The 12801-nt window shown below is 48.3% G+C and overlaps 1 protein-coding gene across 16 annotated transcripts in view; it reads right to left on the bottom strand.

Moving 5' to 3' along the window:
* The window catches only part of TRERF1 (transcriptional regulating factor 1), a 210231-nt gene that overhangs the window by 55331 nt on the left and 142099 nt on the right, over nt 1-12801 (bottom strand). For all 16 annotated transcript variants that reach the window (XM_079780574.1, XM_079780573.1, XM_079780577.1 and 13 more), the window contains one exon: nt 10305-10419. The gene's annotated coding sequence lies outside the window, so the exon portion shown is untranslated. The remainder of the gene's footprint in view (nt 1-10304; nt 10420-12801) is intronic.

The following is a 12801-nucleotide window of genomic DNA, read 5'->3' as shown; positions in this document are numbered from 1 at the left end:
ACAATATCCTGTTATACATAATCTTATATATATAAAAGGCTGTGATCGACTGTCCATCTGACCGACAGGCCGGTACATATGACACAGACTGGCAATTTAAAAATAAACGTTTACCGCACAAATCTTTCTTCTAATTGATTTCCTTTCAATGTGCATGAATCCGTGCACCGGGCCACCAGTTATTAATAATGAACTACAACGTTCGCTAATGACTGATTACTATAATCGTGTTGCATTCATTTCCCTTACGCGCCTTACGCACAGGCGCACCATTTCTTTCCACTAATACTAGCAGCGAGTATTTTAGCAGCCGACTGCCACGTCATTAGTCTTGGACTGACTTGTTTGGGGTGTGCAACAGGAAATATTTCCCTTTTGGAGAACAAGAAAAATAGGTTTATTTGCATTATGCTCATTAATTTGTGCAGTTATTCAGTGTCTGGTAAGTTAATGTTCAAGAAAAAATATTAACTTTTATTAAAATGTTCTATTATTTTATGCTAACAATTACTCATTTATTTCAGCCCTTTGTATTCAGCATGTCTCTACCAAAGTAAACCTACGTTTCTATGAAAATTGAAGCCTTTGTTTTTTTGTGGCCCACACAAACTTAAACCTTGTTCATTTGGCCCGTGTTAGCCTTTGAGTTTGACATGCTTGCTCTAGCATATAGCCATGAACTTGGAATTATGAAAAAGAAACTGATGTATTTTATTTCAAAAAACATTCTAGGCATCAAGGGCTGAGCTCCAGCTATCTGGAACACGGTGTGTTTTTTTTACTCATTAGGAACTGTCACTGGAGATAAACCATGGGGTTACGTGGCAGGCACCGTCCTCACAAAAGTACCAAGATCACCGGTTCTGGAGTCAGAAGATCAGAGTTCAAATCTTAATCTTCCACTAGCAAAGGGAGACCCGGCAGGCCGATCCAATGTTTTTTTTCTGAGCCTCAGTTCTGACATCTGTAAAAGGGGAATAACACTACCTACTGGCCCAGGTTTTTGGAGAAGATTAAACCAGAGACTGCATGGGACCGGCGTGGCACTCAGTGAGGACTCAGAGGCTCGCCACGCGGGTGGGGCTCCTGTGGCTGGGTTTGACTTGGGAACAGTGTGGATCCGGCTCAATGACTCAGTTGTGAATGAATCAGTTTGGTTATTTGTTTCCTGGGCAACCTTCAGCCCTCCCTTTATTTCAATGAGCAGAACGGTGCTTGGGGGCAGGAACTGGTAGAAGTGGACACAGGAAAGAAGAGAGGAAGACCTCAGTAGTCTGGGCCCGTTGGGGCAGGACCAACAACCCCTTGCCCCGCCCCCTGGAAGCCCTGCTGCATCAGGGGACACTGACGGTCTCCATGACAGAGACCCCGAGGCACCAGGGAAAGACGACAGTGCACTTCGTGCATGGGTCACGAGGCAGAGAGACACCAGGAGTGTGGGTGCCGCGTGGCTTGCCCATTGTTGGAGGAGGTTTCTGGGGCAGGCCAGCCTCGGCGAGAGAGCCCCGCGGTTCTCCAGGGGCCCGTGCAATTCCGGGGGTGCCCACGAGGAACTGTGAGTGTGGCCCGGGTCGGGCCACGTTGTCCAGTGTGATGACTGGTAATGAAGACGCTGTTCTGCTCTCTGGGGCCCAGCTCTCGAGCAGTCCAAGACCCCAGGAGAGGAAAGGAGAAGTCATCATCCAGTGCCCATCTAAAGCTTACAATCTCTGTGGTTATCACTAAAGAACGAAGTTTAAAGGGGGGCGCCCCGGTTCCCTGGCCAGAGTCATTTCATTCCCTCCATGACATCAGATAAGGAGACAGTCTACTTCCTTTCCTGTTTCGAGGGGGCCCCCAGCTCTCAGATTCCAGGAAACTGGCAGTGACTCTGTCCACATCTGCCTCTCTGCCTGCTGAAAAACACACACAAACGGCCCCTTTAAGGAACTTGGGACACTGGTCAGGCAAGGCTGTCCAGAAAAGCAGGCTGTGGGGGTGTGGGGTGTGGTGGCCCACATCTGCTACCTGACCTGATGGGCAAACGAGAGCCCTCTTGGTGGAAGCTCCGAACCCCCTCAGAGCTCACGTCAGCCTCACAGATGCTGGAGAAGAAAAAATGAGGCCACCCTAACCCTTAGCAGTGGGGGACACTCCCACGCCCACTGGTTGTAGTGCCGCTTGGGACTAAGCTATGGAAGCTCCGAGGGAGGGAGAGTTCTCCAAAGGATCACATGAGCTGGTGAGAAGAAAACAGACGGAGACGAGAGCCGGAGGCCAGAGAACCCCCAGGAACCACAAAACCACTGCCACTCCAATGAGACCAGAGCCTCTCCGTGGCTTGAGTGTTCTCCAGAAATACAAGCAAGAAGGCATCCCGGAAGGGCAAAGAAACAAATCCTGTTTATTTCCCTTCTATCGACGAAACCGTCACATCTGAATAGCTCTCGTTTTGTCCTCCTTTTCCCTCCTTTCTTGGTCCCCTGGACGTAAACCAACCTCCCCGTCCCCTCGCTGTGTGCACACAGGTCATCTCCCCCTTCCTGGGACACTCACAGGAAATTTAAACATTCTCAGGTGGGGTTCTTTCAAGCCCACTTCCCCTGCCCTCCACCCCGCCCCCACCCAGTTGCTGTGTATTCAGGAAATGCAAACCCAAAGTAGAGATAACCCGGACCACGCAGAAAAGGAGACCGGCCTTGTGACCTTGTTGGGCAAATGACTTCCCCTCCCTACACCTCAGACTCAGCTTCCGCAGAACGAGGGGCTCGGACCCGATGGGCCCCAAGGAGGTCCCTCTGGCTCTGACCTGTGAAGGCTCAGCTGAAGGAACCTTCCCAGACCCTGCCTGCCTCAGGGACACCCCACAATCCTGAGCCAGGAGCTGGGATAGGACGGTTTCCCACCACTGACCCCTGACCTCTAGGAATCCCAGCCTCGTGGTGGAGAGCGCTGCGAGTCAGGACACGTGGATTTCAGTCCCAGCTCTGCCATCCAACGGAGTCAGTGGAAGAGCTTATCAGAGCACCGTAAGCTCCAGCTAGTGTTTTAATATTTTTATATACTTAGAAAATATACGATTAGTATAATAAAAGTTTAAAAAATATTTTCTCGAAGGGAGACCACCCAACAGCGAGAAGGAGCTAATGGTCAGTCTCCAAGCAGCACGTAAACACTAGATTATAACCGATTCCATTATCTTTTACGTGGCCATGCAAGCAAGAGTCCTTTGCCCGGGAGCCCCCTGTCTCAATACCCACAATAACCCCAGCTCCCCAAACTCCTCAGAGAGCTCCAACATCAAGTGTCCCAACTTCCTGGTTCTGGAAAAGTTCACATCTGAGTTGGGACAATCCCTTGTTTCGATGTGCAGGACTCAACCAACAACGTGGGGGCGTCACCGATAATTTACCAGTTAAGCTCCTCACAGGCAAGGCCAGTTAGATGGAGTAAGACACATGCGGCTCTTTGGCCCCTTGAGTGTGGCTCTTCCACAGAATACCACGGCCTGGGCGAATCTACTTTGAAGAAGTGGCGTTAGAAGTTTAAATTTAAAAAATTTGGCTCTCAAAAGAAATTTCAATCGTTGTACTGTTAATATTTGGCTCTGTTGACTAATGAGTTTGCCGACACTGGAGTAAGTAATCAATCTTGGCTCACAGCTCTGAGTAATGAGCGTGGAGGCGGGACAGGAAGCAGGAGGCATCGTAGGGAGAGAGGCTGTTCATAGACTGAGGTTTGTAGGCGGGATGGGCGGGGCCCTCCAGGTGGGTCCAGAACATACTGGACATTATCTTGGGAGCCATGAGGAGAAAGCAGCCCCCCTTTTACCCCACCCCCCCCAAAGGCTAGCACCATCAGCGCTCAGGCTCCCAGAAACCCTCCCGCTTCGGGATCCCTGAGCAACCCTTGGAAAAGGAAGATGAGTGGTTGCCTCCAGATACTTTTTTGGTATCACAGCCTGAACGTTCCTTAAAGAAAGTTGCCAACCCCTGTTTTACAAAAGTGAGTTGGTGGCCTGGAATGAACGGAAGCATCTGTTAGAAGCCAAATGCAAATCCATTCAAGGCCACCACGTTCATGGGCCGTGTGGTCAAAAGCACTGGGGAAACCTGGGGAAACAGCCGGACATTAGCTGCAGGGCTTCTCCGGGCTTCTGGTCTGCTCGTGGAGGTGGCTGTCCAACGGGGCCCAGAGGTCCTCTGTGGGGCTAGATGACCCCAGTGCGTCTCACCGGCTCAGGAGGAGGCCCGTCTCTATGCCTCGGTTCACACTTCTCCACCCAGAAGGTACCAGGTTCCTCTTCAGCGGCCTCATCTTACCTGCCCCGTCGGGCCAGCTCTAATCTCCCTCCCCCACGTCCCTGACCATTCAGAGGTCTGGTGCTCTCCTTTGGACACCCACTCTGAATACCTGGCACCTCACCTTATGAAGATGGTTTATCATTTGTGCACTTTTTGGTCAGAAAGTCTTTTTTAAAATTAACGGAGTTTATTTTTTAGAGCAGTTTTAGGGTCACGGCCACCCTATGCGTTTTCTATACCGCTTACCCACTGACACAGCCAGGGCGCTACAAATAGCAGCGCTGAGAAAAGTTGTTGCTTGGTAGATATCAGATCAGGAAGTGATGCAAACCTGAGCAGCATAAAGCCACTTGCTAGAAGGGAGCGTGTGAAGTGAGGTGCCACATCAGAATGAAGTAAAATGGACAGGAAAGACCCCCCCCCCCGCCACCCCCGCCGCTAGACAGGTGTCCAGCAGAGTGGCTGTGCTGTCCTTTGACCCAGGGGCTCCACAGGGGAACACCCTGGTGAATGAGGCGCCAGCCCCTCATGGCTCCGTGACAGAGGGGCTTGAAGGGAGGCCGAGGTGCTGGGCGCCCCCTTTCTAGAACCCGTGCCCACTCGGCCAGGCCAGTGTGCTCCCTTTTCCCTCGTATTGTTTTTAAAAACAGCTTGCAGAACAGAACAGTGAGGCTGGGACTCCCACACTGACCATGGGCGTCATCACATCTCATCCACCAGCTCTGTCAGCGGGAAAGCGCGGCTCAACAAGCGCAGGGCCTGCAGGCACCTGTCCTCAGTCACAGCAACGTTACACTGTGACTGAGTGCGTCCATGCTCCGAGCTCATGGCATGAGCTCTCTGTACATCGACTCATTTGGCCCTTGTCCCCATGTTACAGATGAAGGAACTGACGCTCAGAGAGACGAAGCTAGTGAGTGGCAGAGCTAGGTTCAAACTCAGCTTTTCTCTCTGCCCCCAGGCCCCCAAAGTCTCACCTCCGTGCCCTGAGGCCGCCCCTCGGACCGTGAGACAGAAAATCCAATAGGAGGAAGGACTGGGGACACAGGCAAGAAGAAGAAGGGGAGAGTAGCATGAGGACAGGAAGAAGCTGGGGCCCAGGGGGAGGGGTACACGGACTGGCTGTGGGTCCAGGAGGGCGTGCAGAGCGGGAATGAAGCAGGAAAAGTGCTGGGGACCGCCAGAGAAATAAGCCACAAAATATGCAGAAGCCATTTCCTCTCTCAAGGAAGATAAACAATAGATTCATAAACAAATTTTACAAAGCTGTCCAACTATTTAAAGCGTTCTGGTAGGAACTCATATCCTTGGTGAGCAAAAAGCGAATCCCCCCAAAAAGTGGTCAGTAATTCTTCGGGGGGAAGGAGATAGGAAGGGGACACACTCCTTCCCAGGCTGCACCTGCTGAACCTGTGACGGCAGCCCGTTCCAGGTCCTCTCTGCGCCTGGGTTTGCTCTCCTGTGAACAAGGAATAGTCATTTCTGCCCCCCAGGGCCACGCTGGGGGGGAAAAAAAGATACACTTTTCAGCCAGGTACCCTACTTGACCTTCCCAATAGAAGCAAACAAAATGCAGGATAAAATTTAAAATATACAATTGTACACACATTGCTGAGCCGGTACAAATGGAAGGATTCTTCAAAGACCAAAAACCAACCGAAAGCAGGAGCCTCGGGAGGCCATCCTGAAGCGAAGCTGGCTTTTGTCCTGAGGTTCCCAGACATTCTGTTTCCCAGGGGAGCGCTCCACCCGCCGTGAGCGAGAGACCAAGTGCAACACAGAGGGCGCTGCAAGGAAAGCTGGCGTTGGGCTGGGAGGGCTGGGGGAAGTCTTGACTGAAATTGTGTGCCGAAAGCTGGGCTCCGCACGGGTTCGCAGTTTGAACTCACGCCACTTCTGTAGCCAGAAAAGCCTCAGGTAAAAAAATCAAAGTGCTTTTTGGTTGATAGTGCCCCCAGATGACTAGCAGAAGTTAATGCAAATCCTCTCCGGAAAAGTCAATGCCAACCCGGACCTCAAAGAATTCTCAAAGATAAAGTGGCAATGAAAACGAGCAGCTCACAGAGACAACAGAAGACAGCGAGGACATAGATACAACAGACAGTACAATCAGGCCTGTAAAGATGGCAGACTCTGGAATTACCGGACATGGAATCCTACCATTTTCCAACAGCTACTTCAATATGTTAGAGAAACAGAGAAAGAAATGTGCAATATGGACAAGAAATAGGAGGCCAGAAAATCACCAAGCAGTTCTGAAAAATAATGAACCAGAACTTCTAGAAATAATAAAAAAGGAGCTGAAAGGAAAAAATTCAACGGATGAATTAGATAGCATTTGAGACACAGAATAAATTAGTCAAATGGAAGACAGACCTGAAGAAATTATTCAGAGTTCACAGAAAGACAGAGATTTAAAATATGAAATAAAGGATAAGAGGCATAGGGAATAGAATGAGAAGGTCTACCATAAGTCTAACTGGAGTTCCAGGAGGAGATATTAGAAAGGATGGGAAAGACGTGATATTCAAAGAAATGAAGGGTGAGAACTTTTCCAGAATTGCTGAAAGATACCCATCTTCAGCTCCAGGAATCCCAACGAACACCAAGCAGAATAAAGACAGAGAAGTGTACTCCTCGTTACGCCACAGTGAAGCTCCAGAACACCAAAGAAAACAACAGTCTCTTGAACATAACCGGAGAGAAACGCCAGGTCAGGTACAAAGGAGCAGCAATCAGGCGGACAGCCAGTTTCTCAGCAGCAGCAGCATTCAGAGCCAGGGCCGTGGACTAAGGGCTTCAATGACCTAAGAGAATAGATCCAGGAAAGCTACCTTTCAAAACTGAGAGCAAAATAAGATATTTCAAGCCAACCAAAACAAAAAAACAGAACCAAGCCAAACCAAAAGGAAAAAAACTCGAGACTTTACTACCAATCGTGTCTCACTAAAGGATGATGCTAATAGATTTATATTAGGAAGGAACAGGATCTCGGATTCATGAAAGAATGGTGACAAAAGTATTGTTAAGTGTGTGGGCAGATCCATACAAACACTGTATCAAACAATGATGTCTAACTTGTAGGTGAAAACAGGAGAGAATAAAAACACAGGATAATAACTCTGTACACACTGGGAGAGGCAATGGTTAGAAGTAAAGCCATTTATGGTTCTTGCATTGTCTGGGAGGAAGGTAAAGACACCGATTAATTTTAGACTTTGTCACCCATCTATCTGTTAAAATAGATGGGTAACCACGGAAAGAATAGATACAGAGCATATAACTTCCAAATAAGAAGATAAGGTGGGGGTGGGTGGAAGGCAAACAGAGGGGGTAAAGGGACACCTACAATAATGCAACATTGATTTTTTTTTAATGATAGAATCTCTAAAAAAAATTCACTCTAATTTCGGAAAATGCAAAACACACTTAAATATGGATGTCCAGACAGATGAATGCTTATTGTATTTTTTTAAATGGAAAATAAATGAGTACATGATTCTGGGAGGAAAAAAATAGAATAGGAGGTGAAAATACCTTAAGCAAAAAGAAAAAGCAGGAAAAATTGGAAAGTATGTAAAGATGGTAGAAATGAATCCCAATTCATCAATAAGATAATACACTTAGTCTAAACATCTTTGCACCAAATTGCCTTAAAATACATAAAGCAAAATTTTCAGCACTGCGAGGAGAAATTGACAAATCCAGTGGGAGATTGTTAACACATTGCTCTTAATAATTGATAGATTAATCAGACAAAATCAGAAAGGAACACATTATAGATGAGTTGAATAGTACAGTGAACTAACTTAGATGCTCATATATAAAAAATCTCTCTCTATATATATAAGCCTAAGCGACTCTTACAACTGAACGACCGAACGACCGGTCAACCAGTCACTATGATGCACACTGACCCAAGGGGGCAGATGCTCAACACAGGAGCTGCCCCCTGGTGGTCAGTGCGCTCCCACAGCCAACCTCCCGCAGTCCCTCCTCATGGCCTGCTGGCCACGATCAGTCCCTCCCCCGCCAGCTGGCCAACCTCCCACAGTCCCTCCCCGCCCCCCACCCCGCTCTGGCCCGCCGGCCAATAGGGACTGGACGAAACAGCCTTAATAGGCCCTGATCGCCGGCCAGGCCGAGGGACCCCACCCGTGCACGAATTCGTGCACTGGGCCTCTAGTATTCAATAATTACAGAATACTCATGCTTTTCATTCATGAAACATTTAAGAAAAAAATTGGAAAGAGACAAATATAAAAAAGGAACACCCAGAAGTGGTTTAATGCTTACTTCAAACGCTCTCGAAGGATCCAAACCTATTTTGTCTTAAAAAAGACAGAGACTCTGTCTTGTTCACTGATGCATCTAGAGTCTAGCACAGTGATGGCCACAGAGGAAGCTCTTAATGGGCACAGTAAGTCCTCACGTAACGTCATTGACAGGTTCTTCGACTTTAAGTGAAACGAAGTAAAACGAAACCGATTTTACCAGAGGCGAATTAATATAAACAAGAGTTAAGTTACTACAGCATCTCAGCAAGGTTATATTGAAAAGGAGTTAAAGGAAATGACGTCACTCGAGGACCAGCTGTACCCATGACTAGTGAATAAAGGGTTCTCTGGAGAAGAGCCGGGTTAAGTGAGCAACCGCAGGTAATGAAATCCTTCCCCACACGGAGGGAATAAGAGGACAAGGCGAGTGGCGTCAGGCTCTGGGGAGAATTTATACAAAAAAGGAAGGCAGAGCCAGGACAGCCATCTTCACACCGGAAGGGAGCGTCCTGTGGAAGAGTCTCCAAAAGCCCGTCTTTGTGGTTCCACATGGCAGGGCACAAGAGAGCTTACGGAGGGAAATGCTCGGCGTGCTCTCTTTCATCGCTCAAGGCCTGTATCACTCTCCCTCTTTCTCCTAAGCTCCTTCTTCTACTTCTGTAACTTTCTAAATAAACTTTCCCTTATCATTAAAAGAAAAGGAAAAAGAAATTGTCCCAATATTAGGAAGAATTTTCTAACAGTTACTGTTCAACATTGGCTGGGAATCGGCCTGGCTCAGTGGTCGGCAAACTCATTAGTCAACAGAGCCAAATATCAACAGTACGACGATTGAAATTTCTTTTGAGAGCCAAATTTTTTAAACTTAACCTTTTGCACTTGGATGTCGAGTGTGACTCGACACGGTTAGCATCGGTAGCAGGAATCGAGAAAAAGCAAGCGAGTGCAAAGGGTTAAACTTCTTCTAACGCCACTTCTTCAAAATAGACTCGCCCAGGCCGTGGTATTTTGTGGAAGAGCCACGCTCAAGGGGCCAAAGAGCCGCATGTGGCTCGCGAGCCGCGGTTTGCCGACCACGGGCGTGGCTGATCCTCTAAAGGCCCCATGCAGCCCTGCGTGGGACAGGAGTTTCTGTTCAGAACGTTCTAGGAGGTCCAGACCACAGACTGACTGTCCTTCCAATGCCATCCTATTCCAGAGATTCCTGCACCCCAAATTCCCTGGATCCCCAGTCCCTAAAAGACCTGCCAAGACCCCAGTTCAGGAGGTAGGGGAGGACTAACGAGAGCTTCAGTCCCTGGAAACTCAATTCAGGGTCCTGCCCACTCCACCATCGGCCTCTCCATTCACCAAAAGGAGCACGTTCTGTCGAATTAGGCTGACACCCACTTCCTTTCTCTTGTTTTGTTTTTAAAATATATCTTTATTGGTTTCAGAGAGGAAGGGAGAGGGAGAGAGAGCTAGAAACACCAATGATGAGACAGAATCATTGATCAGCCGTCTCCTGCATGCCCCCTACTGGGGATCGAGCCCACAACCCTGGCATGTGCCCTGACTGGAAATCGAACCATAACCTCCTCGTTCATAGGTCGATGCTTAACCACTGAGCCACACCGGTTGAGCATGACACCCACAAGTCCCTGGAAACTGCATTTTCCCACGCATGGGGAAAGATTACAAAAGCATATAGAATACGTTACGACGAACATTCCTACAGCTTCCAGGAGAGGGGACGCACGCTCACCTTGCCCTCCGCAGCCGATGGTTGTGTTGGGGGCCTGGCTCTGGGGGCTTCTCCTGCGGCTGGCCGGTCATGCTGCTCTCATGCTGCTGGGCAGGTGGGAAGAGGAGACCTGGTTCTGTGGGAAAAAGAGGAGAAGAGGTCACTTCTTCATCGCTTGCTCCCAGCTTTCCATCACCAGCCCCAGAGGACACTATCCAGAAGCCCTGGGACTTCCCGAGGATGGCCTCGCCACTCTCGGGTCACTGGGGACAGGCAGGCCTACGCTGGACAACGCTTCCCACGCCCTCCGTGTGCCAGGCAGGGCTCTAAGGGATGAGGCTATGAAAAGGAACAACACGTAGTCTCTACTCTCAAGAAACAGCCCAGCAAGACTAGTTTTCATTGCAATATAATGTGGCAAGTGCTGTGACTTCCCCGAATTCATTCAACAGCCCACCTGTCCCACAGGGGAGGAGGGCAGAGGCAGCTTACACGTCGACAGCACAGGGCTTCTCAAACTACTGTATTTGTGATGAAGGACCAGTTGTCTTTAATTTCCAACCCGTCACAAATGAATACTTTTATAAAACACTAGAGGCCCGGTGCACGAATTTGTGCACAGGGGCAAGGGCCGCGGACTCGTTGGCCGGCTGGCCCCGACCCTGGTTGAACTCCTGGTCTCAAGGAGACAATGTGCATATTAGTCTTTTATTATATAGGATAATGAAAATGAACCACTAGAAAAATAAAATGAAAAATATTCAAAGTACAAGCCTACTTTTTAATTGTTTGATTCAACTAATGACTCAGTCACATCAGTATGAAAGCTTCGAAGTGCTTACTTCCCATATCTGTACTTTTTTATGGGCCAGTGACGTTTGCAGGTCAGCGCCATCTCACGAACCACAGTTGAGTAGCATCACTATAATAAGAGTTTATAGAGTGCCACTTTTCCCGAGATGTCTGGCTGATCTTGGTTCAAAGAGGGTGGCTGGAAAGAAAAATGTCAAATTTGCCCTCTGGACTCGCCTTCAGAGAGCTCAGCGAGTCTCTCTCCAGGAAGGAGAGCCACGGCAGGGACTTTGGGAAAGTGTGCGCTTGGGGTGATGGACAGAGGCAGTGGGTTCAGGGAACAAGAGCAGGAAGCTCTCGGACCCTGGTCAGAGCGGTGCCTGCAGCCCTGTCCTGCTCCATCCGGGACTTCCAACCCTCCGTGACAAGCCCAGCCTGAAAGTAATCATTTCCAAAATGTCAGGGCAGCTGCTGGTGTTCGTTCCTCCTGTTTAATGCTATAAAAGTGATTTTTTTTTTTTAAATTGAGAAATCCTTTGTCTGTGACAGCCAGCTCCTAAAAAAAGCCTGTGAGTGCCTATTGCCTTAATACTTAAGGAAGAGATTGCAAGTCATTCTCACCCATTTGAATGTTTAAGAGAAAGTACTCACTCCTCTGAGCTCTCAGCTTTTAAGTAGTTCTTATTTTAAACTTTATAAGGAAATAACTCTACCGAAGAAAAATTCTTTTCAAAGTCTTTTTTAAAAAATGCAAACACACATACACTCTCACTCCCGGCTTCAAATGCTAAATCATCTGCAATTTGGGAGTTTGTTGCTCATGAAATTCGAGCGATAAGCACATCATAAGCATTCCAATAGCAACAGAATGCTTTTGAAGCCATGTCTGTGACGTTACAAAGATTGTATATCATTATCTCTGAATGTTGGCCAAGAGAAGGTTATGGAAATAACTATTTATGTACAAATAAGTCAATATAGTAATTGGCAACCTGAATAGCAGACCGTGGCATGGTGGGAAGCAGGAATGCAGTTCCCTGCGCTTCCGTGAATAACCGTGCTGTCCTTACCCTCAACATGGGAAAGTAGCTCCCCAAGGTCCCTCACAACAGCAACTAGTCTCAAGGGCAAGCGTTCAGCTTCGTCACCTTGTATTGGCCATCTGCTGTATGTCAGGCGCTGGGCTAGCCCTCAGGGTTCTCAAGGTGCCCAAGAGAGACATAGCAACAGGTCATTACGGCCCCCCACCCCTGCTAAGAAGAGTCTTTTGGCTGGGGTTCAGGAAAAGGAAAGGAAGGCAACTAGCTCAATCCACCTATCCAACCAACCATCCGTCCATCCCATGTTGACTGAGAGGCTAGTACGTACCAGGCAAGTACAAGGCGCTAGGCGTACAACAGTCAAGACCAATGCGGCCACTGCCTTCATGGAGCTTATAGTCTAGTGGGGGGAACCAACATTTACAGATTAAAAAGGGCTCTAACTACAATAGTGATATACCCTAAAAAAGGGGGGCTACTGCTATAAAAGCATCTGATAGATCAAGCACGGAAAAAGGCCAGGGGTCTTTCCTAGGGAATCAGTCTTTAATCTGAGCCCCAAGAATAAATTAGCGAAACAAAATAGGGAGAACCTGGGTAAAGGTCCTGTGACGAGAAGCATGGCCCGTTCCAGCCAGGAAAGGAGGTTCTAACAGGTCCAAGTAGGTTCCTGACCTTAGACCATG

Source organism: Cnephaeus nilssonii, assembly GCF_951640355.1.
Source record: "Cnephaeus nilssonii genome assembly, chromosome: 9".
In the NCBI taxonomy this organism is placed as follows: Eukaryota; Metazoa; Chordata; class Mammalia; order Chiroptera; family Vespertilionidae; genus Cnephaeus; species Cnephaeus nilssonii.
The sequence above is the reverse complement of the archived record's forward strand: the minus strand, read 5'-3'. Positions and strand labels throughout refer to the sequence as shown.